This window comes from Myotis daubentonii, chromosome 2 (genome assembly GCF_963259705.1).
Source record: "Myotis daubentonii chromosome 2, mMyoDau2.1, whole genome shotgun sequence".
In the NCBI taxonomy this organism is placed as follows: domain Eukaryota; kingdom Metazoa; phylum Chordata; class Mammalia; order Chiroptera; family Vespertilionidae; genus Myotis; species Myotis daubentonii.
The window spans coordinates 215321430-215338094 of NC_081841.1; positions in this window are offsets into that span (position 1 = coordinate 215321430).

The following is a 16665-nucleotide window of genomic DNA, read 5'->3' on the forward strand; positions in this document are numbered from 1 at the left end:
GTGGGCAGTGGCCTGCTGTCCCCCTGTCCGTGGTACTGAACTGTCATTGCCCCCTACCATACCATTGTGTCTCCTGACCTATGCACACTGGAGACCCCTGTCTAACTTCTCCCATATGTATGAAACAAAAGGAAATGTTACCAACTGTAATCACAACAGGATTCTAGTTCCTAAAATGGCATCCCAGAGGAGTAAAATAAGGATTCCCTCTGTCCTTCATGCTAAAGGAACCAAGCACCCCTTTCCCTTGGAAAGAAGCAGATAGATAATGAAAGAGAAGGGTTGGAATACGTCTCCATATTAGCTGAACCGTTTCACTTCTCTCTTGAAAAACGTAGTCTAGGAAAGTGTTAAAAGAAGGCTCTAATCCTCATATTTCCATCATTTTATAGCTTCATAACCAAGAAAGAACTGCCGTCAAAGATTGTATAGTACAATGAAGTTGTACAGCAAGGTTCAAGAATATAAATGTTAGCAGGTACATGAATACTTCTGTGGCTGTTGGCTATTAGAAACAAGACTGTAAATTTCTTCCTTGAGGAAGATTCTGACGATCTATAAAATGTCAAAACGGATGTTGCCACAAATCAGTGGTTCATATGAATCTCATAAAGATTATAGAAACATAGCACTTGTTAGATAAAGATGAAAGAGTACTTCCTCTCTAAATCTCCAGTTGGCTACAGATCAACTGAATGCAAGTCAGAAAGCTTAAATGAGACCTAGAGAGTTGAAAAATAGTTACGTTTCTCGTATAAGTAAAAATGTACTGAGAACTTGGGAAAACAGAACAATGCCTGTTATGGATAGTTCTACTATAAAGCCATTAGAAAATTCATAATCATTAGAGCAGCTTTCTGTAGACCATTTAAAACGTACTTTTTCCTTTCTGTGCAACAAATCTCTGTGACTTGATGCTGAGAAAAAAAATTGATGTTTGATTGTGGGAATCATCACCATTGTTTAACTTCAAAATTAACCTATAATAATCCTTGAATAACTCAATGCACTGAAACTCTTCTTGCAAATATATATATGTCAGAGAGGAAGGGAGAAAGAGATAGAAACATCAATGATGAGAGAGAATCATTAATTGGCTGCCTGCCTCCTGCATGGGGATTGAGCCCGCAACCTGGGCATGTGCTCTGACTGGGACTCAAACCATGACCTCCTGGTTCATAGCTCAACCACTAAGCCACACTGATGGGGGCCTCTTGCAAGTTTTTCACATAGATTTCCATTAATAAATGCTGGTTTGCAGATGTTATATGTCAGGCCATGTGGATATAGAGATAAATAGGCAGAATCTGTCTGACACTTCAGAATTTTACAATTTAGTAAAGGATACAGATTAGAAGATAAACCAACATCCTTATATTGCATTGGTGATGGACGTATAAACAGAACAGGTGACAGCACATAGTGAGATACCTAATTGGACTGAGATAGTCTCCTAGATGAGACGATGCCTGGGCTCACCTGCCGGGGTCCAACCCCAGCAGGTCCAGGGGTCCCCAAAGGTGTGGACGGAGTCAGCGAAGAAGGAATGACACAGAGACAGCGTTCAGTTGATCAGCAGCCTAGCCAGGATCTCCAGCCAAGTTCTGGTCTCGATCTCTAGAGAGGTTCTGCTTCGGGTCTCCAGCCAGGTTCTGTGGCCATGTTCCCTCGCTAGGTTCTCCAGCCAGGTTCTGTCCAGGTTCTCCAGCCAGGTTCAGTCACCAGGTTCTAGTCAGGTTCTCTTGCCAATTTCTGTAGTCAGGTTCAGTCCAGGATCTTTTGCCATGTTCTCTCCAGCGAAGTTCTTTTGTCTGTAGGTTCTGTGTAGGTTCTGTCTTCTTGGCTCTCTTCTAAGTTCTGTCCTTTGCTGTCTTGTTACATCTGTATTTATACCAGTTGATTCAATCCTATCAATCTCTATTACAAAGGTTAGGGCGTTTCTTATCTCCATTCCAGGGAGTAAAGATTATGTAGCTTAAGCATGATTGTTCATAGTTAAAGTGATTAATTACCCGCCTGGCACTTAGTTGAGGGGTTTTATTCCCTCCCTAACTTCAGGGGAAAATCCCTACCTGGGGATTCAACCTTTCTCGGAGAGGTGACCTTGGTTAAAACACAGCGCCAAGAAGGTGAGCAAACATATTAAGAACCGTATGCCATATATGCCAGGTCCCTTGAAACAGCAAGGATGGACCGGCTCCCGGCACTCACCCTTTCGAGGACAGGAGGAGTCAGCCAGGTAAGCGAAGGGAAGAAGTCATTCCAGAGAAAGAAAGCAATGTGTGCAAAGAGGGTGTAGCAGTAGAGGAAGATTTGGAAACTAGATGCAGTTCACTCTCATGGCACAATGGGTGTGCATGGGCAAAAGGCAAGGTCAGAAATAGCTGTGTAGAGTATTGGAAGGAGTTTGGATATTTCCCTGAGAGTAAAGGGGAGGAATTAAAGGATCCTGAACAGTGAAAGGACATGACATTATTTACATGTTCACAAAATCCTCCTGATAAGAATGTAATGAGTAGAGTCACAAATAGTCCCTGAAAGAGGAAGACGATTTTGGAATATTACAGAAATATTGAGTCATCCATCAAGTCATTGAAAGTGAAGAGGGAGAATAGAAGAAAGATTTAAAAGATAATGTAGAATCACCATGTTATACATCTGAAACTAATGTAATTAATATTGTATGTCAACTATAATGAAAGATAAATAAAAATTTAAAAATATATTTAGGCTGTCACTTCAATAGGACTGTCGCTTCAATAGGACACATTAGTTTTGGGGCAAGGAATAGAGAGAGGTTTCAGATCACCCCAAGGTCTCACATTGGAAAAAGGATATGCCCGCTGAGCAAGTGGATGCAGAAGGGGGGACACATATGTGGGGGAAGATGACATGGGTTTTGTACATTTTGTGTTTGAGGTGCCCATGGACCATAGAAGTAGAGATGTTCAGAAGGAAGATCTTCATTTTGAAGATCTGAAAAGCAACCTTGGCTCAAAGAAGATATTTGTTAGTCATCAGGGGTAGGTAAGCTGTGAGTGGAAGCCTCAGTGAGAGTGGGTGACGTGAGGAGAGAGCAGATAAAGTCTGCAGGGAAAGGTAAGGCTTAAGTATAATTGGAGGAAGAGGAGCCATCAAAGGAGAATAAAGGGTGCAGAGACAGGGGTCAGAAGAAAACAAGAAAGTGCCTATCACGGAGGCGAGTGGAGGAGGAGTTTTCAAGGGGAGAAATAATCACGGTGAATAGGAAGACTGCAGGCTTACGCACCTTACTCATCCTCATTGTAATTTTTTGACCAATTAAAATGTCCCTTTGTGTAAAAAGATGTTTAAATAAATTACATAAACTATGCAGGCACATTTTATGGATATTGCAGCTAACAATTGTGGTCGTATCAGGTTACACCTCCCTCCCGTGTTCCTGTGGTAATGCCAGAGGCGTTCTTTTCTACTGTGCTCGAAGCAGAGCCTGGATCCATATAAAGCAACCGTTCCTGAAATTCCCCGGAGTGAAAGTAAAATTTTATGTTATAGACGTGAACTCTAATGTATGACTGCGTGGGTCCTTTTGAGCGACGCTTTATAACGCCATAAGGTAACTACTTTGTACTCACAGGTTCAGTCATTCGGGCTTTTATAGTTTTCATAATGTCAGAAATTACCCAGAGGTGTCCGGAGAGTAGAAATACTTTGAACACGGTGAAAACATATTCAGAGTTCTCAACACTGTCACATAAACGTTGAACCTAAATAATTGAATGAGAAAAATACATTTTAGAAGGTTTATTTCATGAGTTAAGGTCGCAGCATTTTAGAATAGCCTCAAAAAGAATGCTGGATCTAAATCTGGGGTACTGGTCTTTCGGGGCTGAAAGACAAATTAGTTGAAAGTCCGACAGTTCCTTGTTAGGCGTGGTGTTCACATACGTGTGAATGTGTGTGTGCTGGTTTTATGGGAGCCTGCCAATGACACACCTAAGTCTAAATTGCCTAAGAGGCAGGGGGACATCTGTGAGCAGCAACCGGTACACTCTTCCCCAAGGATCTAAATTCTAGGTGGGTGGCCCTAGCTGGTTTGGCTCAGTGGATAGAGCGTCGGCCTGCAAACTGAAGGGTCCCAGGTTTGATTCCGGTCAAGGGCGCATGCCTGGGTTGTGGGCTCGATCCCCATTGGGGGGCAGGCAGGAGGCAGCAGCTGATCAATGATTCTCTCTCATCATTGATGTTTCTGTCTCTCTCTCCCTCTCCCTTCCTCTCTGAAATCAACACAAATATTCTTAAATTTTAGGTGGGTGGCCTGTTCCCTGCTGGTTTCTCAAAGGGAATGTATTCTCATATCTCTTATATCCACCCACTTAAACAAGATGTGGCTTGAACAAGTCAACCAATTTGTTCAGAACTAGTTAATTTATTAGAAAATAAATGTAGGCTTCATGTCCGTGAAAATGTGATGGCTGCCACAATCCACCACCCACGAGAAATGTAATAGTTCCCCCAATTTATTATTTTGAAAATGTTAAGAACTACAGAAAAGTTGAAAGAGTGATGTATGTATACCTTTCATCTAGATGACCAGTTGGTAACCTTTGGCCACATTTGCTTGATCAAGCTGTCTCTGGGTACATGTGTGTATGCATTGATTTCCTCGAACCATTTGAAAATAAGTTGTAGACATCACGACATGTCACTCTTAAATACTCTGTACTCGTAAGCTTGAGGAAATCTATGTAACCATAGCATCATTCGCAAATTCAAGAAGCTTAACATTGATATAATACTATTATCTATCCTTCTTCAAATTTCCCCAATTGTCCCTTTAATACCCAAGAGCTAATCAAGAGTCACACATTGCATTTTTTCAAAATATGTTTTTATTGATTTTTAGAGAGAGAGGAAGGGAGGAGGATAGAGAGATAGAAACATTAAAGAAAGAGAAACATCATTGATGGGCTGCCTCCTGCACACCCCCTACTGGGTATTGAGCCTGCAACACCAGCACATGCCCTGACTGGGAATCAAACTGTGACCTCTTGGTTCCTGGGTCAGTGCTCACCATTGAGCAACACTGGCTGGGCTCACACATTGCATTTAATCATCATGTCTCTTTAGTCTCCTTCAATCTGGAATAATCCCCCATCCATTTCTTGCGGAGTTGTTGTTTATGACATTAATATTTTTAAAGAATTAGCCTCATTGTAGAATAACCCATAGTCTGAGTTAGTGTTATTAGTCCTAGGGCTGCTGTGACAAACTACCACAGATTGAGGGGCTGACACAACAGAAATGTGTTGATTCACAGTTCTGGAGTCTCGAAACCTAAAATCCAGGAGTGGGCAGCATCACACTCCCTCCAAAGGCTCCAGGGGAGAATATGTTCTCGCCTCCTCCAGCTACTGGTGGCTCTCAGCGCTCCGTGGTTTGAGTCAGCATGGCTCCAATCCTGTCTTCTCTTCAGGGACACCAATTCAGTATTTTGGCCAACCAGAGCTCCCTGTTTTCCGGTAAGCTCCACATGTTCAGTTAACTTCACTTTCTAAAAAATTGTAAAACTAGCAACGCAATTGGCATACATTGGAAACACATGTAATGTTTAAAAACACCATCATCATTGATCGCTAAGAGTTACTTAGCACTTCACATGTATTATATCAGTTAATTATCATAATGCAGGAGAAATACAATTATACCCATTTCACAGATTAGAAAATTGAGGTTATAGATGTTAACTCACTCAAAGTCACAGAGACAGTAAGTGGTGGAATCAGGAGTCGGGTATTTTGACTCAGGCGCCTTCCACTTTGCTATGCTGCCTTAGTTTCTACTTTATGTCATTTAATGATAAGAATGGCACAGACTCCACAACAATCAATCTTATTATTTTTGAGTCACACCTAGATTGCTTACTCTCTTCTGGAAATGAGAAGTTTTGGTGAGCCTATTGATTATGTCACTGGGTGTCAGTTTATGATGAATAAAAGTACACACATCTATTAATATTCACTAGGCTTCAAGCCTACATCTAAAAATATAATCTAGCATATGTCATACTGCTTTTCATGTGATCACTAAACTCATTATTTTCCCCAGATATAATCTTGTATTTGATGACTCAAGTACTAATGAATTCAGTACAATATCTCTTATTGTCAGAGAAAAATCCTGGTAGATTCTTAGTTATTATGTCAGTTGATAATATCAGCCTGAATTCAAAGATGCAATTCAAATTCTTTGAAGCTGTGTGAGCTCTGTTTGCTTCATCTTCTGCTCCATGCACGGAGCAATTAACTTTGGTTATAGTAATAGAACACTGTCTCATACTCAAAGGACCATTCCAACCTCCTTCAAACGTCTTAAAACACTAAACTCATAGACCTGGAAGTATCAAAAGTAGTGGGAGGTAAGACTTGGCCAAAGGCAGCACAGCAAAGATACTTAACACTGCTGCCTGCCAGCCAGCCAGCCGTTGGTGCTAAACCAGGGGTGGGAATAGATGGTGTGCCTCTTGCTCCCCTCCTTGGATGGGTCTTTTCATGGAAACACCGACGGAAAGCATTTGCACCGAATGATGAAGGCCGTGTCTGCATGGTTTCACATTCTGTCGCCTAGAGTCGTAAAAGCATCATTTGTGATGATAGATTACAGATGACCCTACGATCGCTGAATGGGGCTCAATTACACTCACTGAAATAAGAGCCCGTTTCCATGGCGGCAGAAAACACAAAGAGAAGAGCCGGATGCTAGGACAGCAGCTGTTGCCACAGGATGGAGCCCACAGAGCCCAGGACTAGCACTCAGTCTGGGGGGTTGGGGGGCGGGTAGTGCTGCCCGTGTCTCCTCTATGGAGCCCTTTGAGAGTTTACCCATCCTCATGAGTGTGGTGACGGCGAACGTACATTTTGTTGACCCTCAGGTCTGTGATTTGTATCTGTGAGCTTTCCCTTTTTCTTCCTTTTTAAAAAAAAATCTCAATTGTTTCATATTTCTTCTTTTCACCGATTTCTCCTTTTGTCAAAACTCCAGGCAGGCCTAACCGGTTTGGCTCAGTGGATAGAACGTCAGTCTGCGGACTCAAGGGTCCCGGGTTCGATTCCGGTCAAGGGCATGTACCTTGGTTGCGGGCACATCCCCAGTAGGGGGTGTGCAGGAGGCAGCTGATCGATGTTTCTCTCTCATCGATGTTTCCAACTCTCTATCCTTCTCCCTTCCTCTGTAAAAATTCAATAAAATATATTTAAAACAACGACAACAACAAAAAACTCCAGGCAGGCTTTCCTCCCCTTGGGTGTGGGCCTTGTATCTGTATACATTTTTGGCAAATGTTTGCACCTATGACCCGGGTCAGGCCTGTACCTGGCTATGTATTGGGTGTCCAGTGAACATACATGTGCTCAGTGCTTCCCAATGCACAGCGCTTGAACCTCATCTCATTCCCTAAAACAGTGGCTTCCGCTTCTGAGACGGTTTGAGGCGCAGCAAGCGCGTTTGCACCGTCAGATGGAAGGACAAGCTAGATGTGCTTTGCATTCGATTTAGAACTGCCTTTCACTAATAAACCTCCTGGACTAACGAGGATTCATTTACACCTAAATGCTTCCCCCTTCACTTGATAATGCACAGTATAAACTCACCCAGCAGAGTTTAATCCGTTATAAGTGTTTTATACCCTTTTATGGGTGGCAATACAAGGGCTGGAAAGGCAAGTTTGCTCATAAAATCTTGGCAGGGACCCGGGAGGTGCTGGCTGCAGCGGAACCGTCCCTACCTTGCCTTTCCAAGACACCTCTGGTTGTGAGTCCGGCCACAGCCCCGGTGCACCGGAGACGTTACGTCCCTGCGGCCACTAGAGAGCACTTGGAGACTAACAAACCTCGGTGTGGGCACCCGGCCTCCGTGTGAACCCCCCGTCTCCCGTGACTCAGAGCTGGCTGTTCCTGCTCCATCTCGCCGGGGGCGGCTCACAAATGGCCATCAGGGCTGATGGATGCCTTCGCTGAAGCGCAGTGACCTGTGGTGGTGATAATGAAGCATTCCGAGGCCGGACAACATTTTCTTCTGTCACTGCGGCTTTCCGCCTCTGGTGACATCACCTCATTTGAGCGGCTCCCCAGCGTGTTGCGATGGCAGGCCTTTGAGCCCGGTCCCGGGTCCCTGCCTGCCCTTCTCCTTCCTGTCAGAGGCAATTTCTCTCGCAGAGAAAACAGCGCTTGATACCGATGCGATCATTTCAGGTTCTGGCGCTGCAGCTCCCCCGCAGCCGGCTCAGAAGCGCAGCCCTTCGATGTGTTTAAAGGACCCTCCGCGACGCTGGCTGGTGTTTCATCAGCCTTCGCACCGATGCACTCTCCACTGTTATTACAGCCGAGCCATATCCCAGGGAGTTGCACCAGCAAGACCATCAGTTTTCCAAAAAGCTATCGAGTTTTGACGTGTGCTAGCCCGTTCCATACTGTGCTCTTAAACACGTGGCGCTTCTGCTGAGCCGAATGCGTAGCTCGGAAGGCCCACGCGCGAAACGCTCTTCGAGCGTCGCGGGCGGTCCGTGTGGCCGTGTCCGCGTGTCCCGCAGGCGGAGAGATGCTGTGCAGATGGAGCCGGGATAGGGGGGTTCTTTGTGGCGGGCCTTGTGAATGAATAATAGCGACCGTCGTCCGGGCCTCGGCCCAGCAGTGCTGGCGTCTGGCTGTGGCTATTCAAGCTGGATCTGCTCACCCCTTTTCTGAGCCATTCCATTCCAGTGTTATTGTTTGCATCAAAGCGAACTCAAAGCCGTGGGTTCCAGCCCCGATGCCTGCCCTGACGGAGCGTTTGTAAGGGAAGTTTGCAGGGGACACCTTCGGCGTTGTAAGAAATCCTAAACATTGCTCCCGCGTGTGACTGACGCTTGGCTTTCACGTAGAGAACACTTCTGCGTGTGAGATGTCAGTTCTGTCTGATAATAACCTGCTTGACGTGCCCCTGAAGTCACTGAGAGGACTTGTCACCATTTTTCCAAAATGAAGTTCGTTCTTGCCTCCGGGTGCCCGGCTGGTAGAACTGGGTAGAACGATGGTTGCAAACAGATTGCTTCCCAAGGAAATTACACACCACGAGGTAAACGTGCTCTCTCACCTCCTGCCAACACGTACCGTTTGCGACGTGACGCCAGAACAGCAAGGCCATGAACAGGCTGTTAACAAAGACTTCCAAGAAGCAGCCTCCTCTGGCTTCACAGGGAGCGTGGATCTGAGAACATAAAGGAGCGGAAGGCGAAGATAAGGCGTTCCGTGGGGTCTGTGCACCATTGTGTAGCATTGTTGCCTTTCCGCAGCCAGACTTCCTTTCTAGCTGTCGGCCTCCAAGCCGGATTCAGACACAGTCCTCTCCTGTCCTAACGGGGGCTCCCTGCACCCTCTTATTTCTTCATTTTAGGTGATGCTTGGCGGGGGGGGGGGGGTGTGGAGGAAATAGTGGGCCTCTATCAACGGGGTCATGCTATCCCTGGGATTGCAACAAGGATTGAGTTAAATATTACAAAGCAGACACAGTGTATGCTGCTGTGTTTGCATATATATTTATTTGCCTGAAATGGCATGATTCTCGAAGGTGGTGTGCTGGGGTCCAACCCCAGCAGGTCCAGGGGTCCCCAAAGGTGTGGACGGAGTCGGCAAAGAAGGAATGACACGGAGACAGCGTTCAGTTGATCAGCAGCCTAGCCAGGATCTCCAGCCAGGATCTCCAGCCAAGTTCTGGTCTGGATCTCCAGAGAGGTTCTGCTTAGGATCTCCAGCCAGGTTCTGTGTCCATGTTGTCTTGCTAGGTTCTCCAGCCAGGTTCTCCAGGTTCTCCAGCCAGGTTCTGTAGCCATGTTCCCTCGCTAGGTTCTCCAGCCAGGTTCTGTCCAGGTTCTCCAGCCAGGTTCAGTCACCAGGTTCTAGTCAGGTTCTCTTGCCAATTTCTGTAGTCAGGTTCAGTCCAGGATCTTTTGCCATGTTCTCTCGCTAGGTTCTGTCTCCAGGTTCTGAGGCCAGTTTCTGTCCAGGATCTTTTGCCATGTTCTGTCTCTAGGTTCTTCTCTAGGTTGTGTGTCCAAGTTCTGTGCCTCTTGGTTCTGTCTTCTAAGTTCTGTCTTGTTACATCTGTATTTATACCAGTTGATTCCAATCCTATCAATCTCTATTCCAAAGGTTAGGGCGTTTCTTATCTCCATTCCAGGGAGTAAAGATTATGTAGCTTAAGCATGATTGTTCGTAGTTAAAGTGATTAATTACCCGCCTGGCACTTAGTTAAGAGGTTTTATTCCCTCCCTAACTTCAGGGGAAAATCCCTACCTGGGAAAACAACCTTTCTCAGAGACCTTGGTTAAAACACATAGTGCCAAGAAGGTGAGCAAACATATTAAGAACAATATGCCATATATGCCAGGTCCCTTGAAACAGCAAGCATGGACCGGCTCCCGGCAGTGGTGATTATGTTGATACTAGAGGCCCGGTGCACAAAATTTGTGTACTTGGGGGGAGGGTCCCTCAGCCTGGCCTGCGCCCTCTTGCAGTACGGGAACCCTCGGAGGATATCTGACTGATGGTTTAAGCCTGCTCCCCACGGACACAAACAATAGGCCAGTGGGGAGCGGGCCTACGCTGTCAGTCGGACATCCTTAGCTCTGTTGTGGAGGTGGGAGAGGCTCCCGCCACCGCTGCTGCGCTCACCTGGCTTCTGGCTGAGCAGTGCTCCCCCTGTGGGGGCATGCTGACCACCAGGGGGCAGCTCCTGCATTGAGTGTCTGACCCCTGGTGGACAGTGTGTGTCATAGCGACCAGTCGTTCTGCCGTTTGGTCAATTTGCAGATTAGCCTTTTATTATATAGGATTTAGTGACAGCACCCACTCTTCCCTGTGGCCTTCACCGCAGCTCTGGAGGCAGATGAAGATTTCCTGAGATGCTGATCTTCTCCTCAGGTTGTTCCAGACTTTGGCTCAGGCAAGTTCTTAGAATCAAGGTTGAGATGCGACTGATTCTGTATGTCTGTGTAGGCTCTTCTTTGCATCTTGTATGTTGCACTTCGTCAAAGTCAAAAAAAAAAAAAAAAGCTGGGTTGTAAACAGATGTTGTACGAAAGGGAAGTAATAATGTTGGGATCAGGGGAAATGGTGTCCATAGACTACTTCCTGGGTGGGCGGAAAGGGTTTTTTAGGTAGAAGACACAACAAATCACGCCTACTTTGGGACCGCTCGTTTGTTGTCTTGCGCTGCTACACAACCACTGATTGGTTCACCTGTTACATAGTTTTATCTTCTCTTAGTCAAGTAATCAGAGAAAGCGGGTCAGCTTTCTTGATGTCGCTAGAAGGCTTAGCAGAGTGCCTGCCAGAGGCTGCCAATAGACAGCTGTGGTTTGATTCACAGACGCCAAGACTGGGGGCGAGCAGTGGGGCAGGGAGGAAACCCCACCAGATGAGCAGCAGGAATGAGAGCAAGGCATGTGGCCTTCCCCGGCCGCTCTCTCCTTAACTGCGAGGGTAAGGGGCTGGACTCGGCACTGCTAAGGTCACTTCTCAGCTGTGCTTTCAACAATGCTCGCACCCTGAGAGAAGACAACCTTCTTGGGTTTCCGGACAAAAGAGCCCAGAGTGCATCTGTGCTTGACCCCCTCCCACTTAGAAGGTAGACGCTCCCCTCTAACAGATCCAGGTTTATTCTTCAGTGAGGTGGCTCAGCTCTGGGAGCCCTTGGTGTGATGCTAACACTATGTAGATATTGGTTTTTCTCGCAGGATAGTGGCTGCTGTAACCCCCAAACTATTCAGGCTCTCCCATCCTCCGAAGGATGATTTCACCGGGGTCATTCCGCCCTTTGATGGATATTCAGCTCAATCCAGGACTCGTTCGAAGACAGCGCTACTATCAAAGTCTCCCAGAATGCTTCGTGGCTGACAGCGCTCCACAGTTCCTCATCTCTGGGTTGTCCATCAAACACAGCATCAACCAGAGGTTGGTCAAATGAGGCGGTGGGAAGACCCTGACCGTGTCACTGTCATGTTCTCCTCCATCACAGCTTAGAATTTCTTACTGTGAACAGTGTCTACAGCTACTCAGATGGAATAGGCTTCCTTCCTCATTTTGCTTGCTGGTGCCTGTAGAAGTTGACCTCTCACCTCCTGGCATTGATGGTTGTTGCCGTGTTGGGACCACAGGTGTTACCCTCGACGCACGCAGACATAGTGGGCTGCAATGCTGAAATATTAGATTCTTGCTTTCTCATTCTAGAAGTTTCCCCCCAGTGAGGCCTCCAGTGAGCTGATGGAAGGCACAGCATGTCAGTCAGGTCATGATAGCCTTTGACTTCCAAGCACAATGGAACAGGGGTTCTCCCTACGGTGACGCTCGGGCACTCACTCGCCTTGTTAGAGCAGGTGAAGTCACACCACGAAATGAGCGGGGGTTTCGATGTCAGTAAAGCATTCCACACCCAGAAGCAGAATATCCCGTTGATCACCTTTCAGTGGATTCCACCGTGACCCCAGAGAGGAGGGGATGATTTCATGGTGGTTAATATTTCTAGGAAACCGGCAATCGGATCCATTCTACTTTGGTTGGCACTTCTGCAGAGCCAGCGTAAGTGATGGTTCCGCACGAAGCATTATCTCTTCTTGTACAACATGGAAAGCTTACATGCTGCTTGTCAGATGTGAATTTTAAAAAGTAAGAATGATTGGCACTTGGTAACTTCCACAGAATTATAAAGTGGTACAAGAAAATTGCCTATCTCTTCTAGATTTACATTTTATATGTTTTTTTTTCTTTTAAGGAATGATAAGACATGTCATTTCCATCAACTTCAACCAGTTATGTCTGAAAGAGGCTACAAGTTCAGCTCCGGAGAGAAAAAGCAAGCTGCGGAGAAAACCGACGTATCACAAAAAAGCCCACAGCCTTCCCGTTGCCTTCCGTCCTGGGCCCAGAGCTGTGTATTTGCAGGCAAGACAAGTCCTGAGACTACGATGCCACGTGTTTTGAACACAGCTTTGCTTGCCCTTGGTTCTGACCCACCAACCCCAGTGTCTCACCTATGAAATGTCTTTCCAGATCCATTAAACGCAAGGAGAAAAAAGGAAGCGGATAGGGAGGTATAGCTACAGTTTACAGATATGCATTGATGTCAAGCAGTTATTGTCTATTAATTCCTTTATTTGATTAGCAAATACTTATTGACATTTAATAGCCAAGCACCCAGCTCTATGCAAATGACAAGCGAACATTTCCTCATGGATCCTCATTATGGTTTGAAGAAGTGTAATGGTAGAGATAACTGGGGCCCTTGACTCCCAACACAAATCCTATTTAGGAATCTTGAATTCTCGGTAGGAACATCCTGGCATATCAATGTGTAGTCTGCATGTCTTTTATTGAACATCAACAACTGACCTCATGCTTTAACAGATGTAAAATGTATTGACAAGATCATTTACCTATTTTTTTTCCCCAGCGTTTTCACTGACTTATTTTCTGGCTTAGCAGATCTTCCAGTCACCCCCTTGCAGTTAAACAGGTCTCTCTCCTTTGGACCGCTGCATGGGAACAGAAACAACTATTCCTTTGAAAAGTGGGCAGAGACGTGCGTGGCCTCTGAGCACAGTTGCTGGGCTAGGAAAAGAAGTTTTTGGCCCTGACACCCACTGGATTGGGAACCAGGCTCTTCCCAGAGGCGATGTATCCGATTGTGTTCCCTGAGCCAGCAGTGAGGTTCATTTATTCAGCATTTATCAGAGAGGGGGAGTGAGAGAGGCGGAGCATATGCCCTGGGAGGGCAAGAACTGATTTATTTCCTTCATTGCTGGTATCCACAGCACCTAGCTCATAGAGAATTAATTAAAAATGATGGAACGAATGAATGTTGTTGACTTACAGATAAGAAAACAAAGGATCCAAGAACCCAAGTACCTTCTGAAGGTCACTTGGTTGGTAAGAAGTGGAAGTAGAGTTCCAAGTCCGGGTAGAGCCCAAGGCCTGTGCCCTTTCTATGATGACTAACTCGATGGACAGGCAACTTTCCAGGCTCCCTGCCTCCTTCCCCGGTCGCCGGTCACATCCTCTCCTGTGCGAGCAGAAGAGAAGTGATAAGCGGCATCTTGGTAGACGTCCATGGATGCCATCGAAGCCCCATCGGAGGCAGCCCCAGAAGAATCTCACCTTGACTTCTTTTTAATCTGGATCCCCCACCTTCAAGGCACTGAAATATATCAGACTAGACAACCTGCAGGCCTGTAAAAAGAGCCACGCCAACGTGGAGACAATGGTCCTTACAAATGTCCGGCTGTGTTCACGCCTATTGAAGCCCCTCCGTGCTCTGAGATGGCTGAAAAGACAGCGAGCCTGTGTCTGCCCTCAGAGAAAGATCCTCAATGACAAACCCAAACACAAGGTACTAACAGGAGAGATTTGACACCTACGGGCACACTTGGACTTACAAGGTGTTAACGAGCAAGATAAACCAAGAAATGCATTTTCCCCCTCCTCTGAGGCCTGGGTTTGCTGTGGGTGCAGAATAATGGAAACCTCACGCAGTGGAACGATGAATCAGGAGGGTTTCCGGTAGAAGAATGATGTCATCTTAGAAGATGGGAAGCTCTCCGCGAAAGGCAAGCACATTCTGGGCAACGTGTCTGCAGCAAGCAGGACCCTGAATTTACCGCGGAGGGGAGGGTGTGAGTTGGCCAAAATGGAGAATGATGAGAAGTAACTAAATTATGTATGGCAGTCCTTACAGAGCAGACGAAGGAAGAAAGCTTAATGGTGTTGTGGTTGCAGGACCAGCGGCAACCGGTGATGTAGAGGCTGGAGGTTGGGAAGAAGAGAAATGATCTAGGAAGACGCAGACACTCATGACTGTGACGAAGACCAAGCAGTGGATGTGGGGGTGGCGGAGGGGAGACGGGCGCTGGGCATATCATACGTTTCCGTGACAACAAGACAGCTACATAAAGTTAACGTGACATTAAAAATCATCATCTTAATCTGTGTAGCACTTTCAAGCCTGAGTCTTATCAAGGAAAAAAAAATCTACAGTTAACGATGAAGTATTTTCCCCCTTCGCGTTCCCGGCATCCACCAAACGCGGTGCATAATTTAATTATGGAACCTACCCGCTGGACCCTGGAGAGGAAGAGGGATGTGTCTGCGGTGGTGAGAAATGAGACAGGACCAACTGTTTATTCTCATCACTCTTCCTCCGTTCGGCTAAATTAATATAGTTAACAAGCTTTTGTTTGGATTAGTGGCTCAGATCTGGGATGTGCGATCAGAGCCGTGACCGTTAGAGTCGCTATTATTTATGGAGCGCCGGCGGTCTCCTCCAGCACCCCCACCCGCCCCTCAGCCCCAAATGGGGAGGGGCTCCCTGTCAGGTTCCGTGCAGGAACCGATGCTCCCATCAGACTTAGGAGCTCAGCGTGGGCATAGAAGAATGCGGTAGGGGTAGGAGAAATCAGGTTTAGACCCCTGGGGCGTAGGATTTCAGAAATATCACGGGAGGCCTTTCCCTTTGACCCGTGCCCCGCTTTTCGGATCTTTTAAACAATTGTAATAACATAAGTGCAATTTCATAGTCGGCACACGTTAGCAGAGGAATACCACGAGGGGTGTGTGGACAGTGGCGGGGTTGCGCAGGGGGCGCAGGCTTTGGCACATATCTCAAGCTCTCAAGCTCGTCCACAACATTTGAGTAGAGCTGTGGTTCTCAACCTTGGCTGCACATTAGAATCACCTGGGAATCTTTTGAAAATCCTGATTTCTGGGCATCATCCTCCGTTGTTACTAATGTTGTGGCCCCACCCCATAACCAAGAAACAGAATTTCCGGAGGATGAGGCCCAGAAATCAGGACTTTAAAAAGATTCCCAGGTGATTCTAATGTGCAGCCACGGTTGAGAACCGCTGGAGTAGAAGCAGTAAACTGGCCACGCAGAGCACAAAGGCAGAAGTAGCTTCGAGGCATTTGCACCTGGAGGCGTTGGTCCCCCCCTATCGCGACAAGCCCGCCCCGTATAAAACTGAAGCCGCGCGGGTCAGTATTCCCACGTGGACAGAGGCACAGCGCGGGCCCACGGGGGTGTGTGTGTGTGTGTGTGTGTGTGTGTGTGTGTGTGTGTGAGACCAGGCCTCCGCACTTCCTGCGCCTTGCGTTTCACTGCACTAGCCTTTTGCATGTCTTTTATTCACCTATTACATATAATTACAGCGAGAGTTTAAGTAGGTGACGGTAGGTTCAGGTGTGTGTGTGTGTGAGGTGCGGGGGGAGGGCGGGGGGGACCTCACCATCATCAACAACGACAACGACCCAAGCCTCAGATTCCGAGATCTGAGAAATGCCCGGACTCAGGCCAGATCCTTGGGGCGGCCCGGAGCAGTGCCTCCCGGCCGAACGCGGCGGAGGCTCGGGGATCCGGGACTCGGGGAGGCGGGGCGCCCGCGTGCGTCCCCGCCCAGGGGCCCCGCCGCCACCAGAGCAAAGTCAGCGGCAAACCCGAGAGGGGGTGGTCTCGGGTTCCCCACCCCAACCCCACCGCGGGCTGAACGAGGTACCCGCGCGTCCGGGACCCGGAAGCGGAGGGGACCCCCAACACCCCCGGGCGCGCGCCGGCCCGGCCCCCTCTCCAGGGCGCGCGGCTGCCCGGCCGCCACCTTCCGGCCAC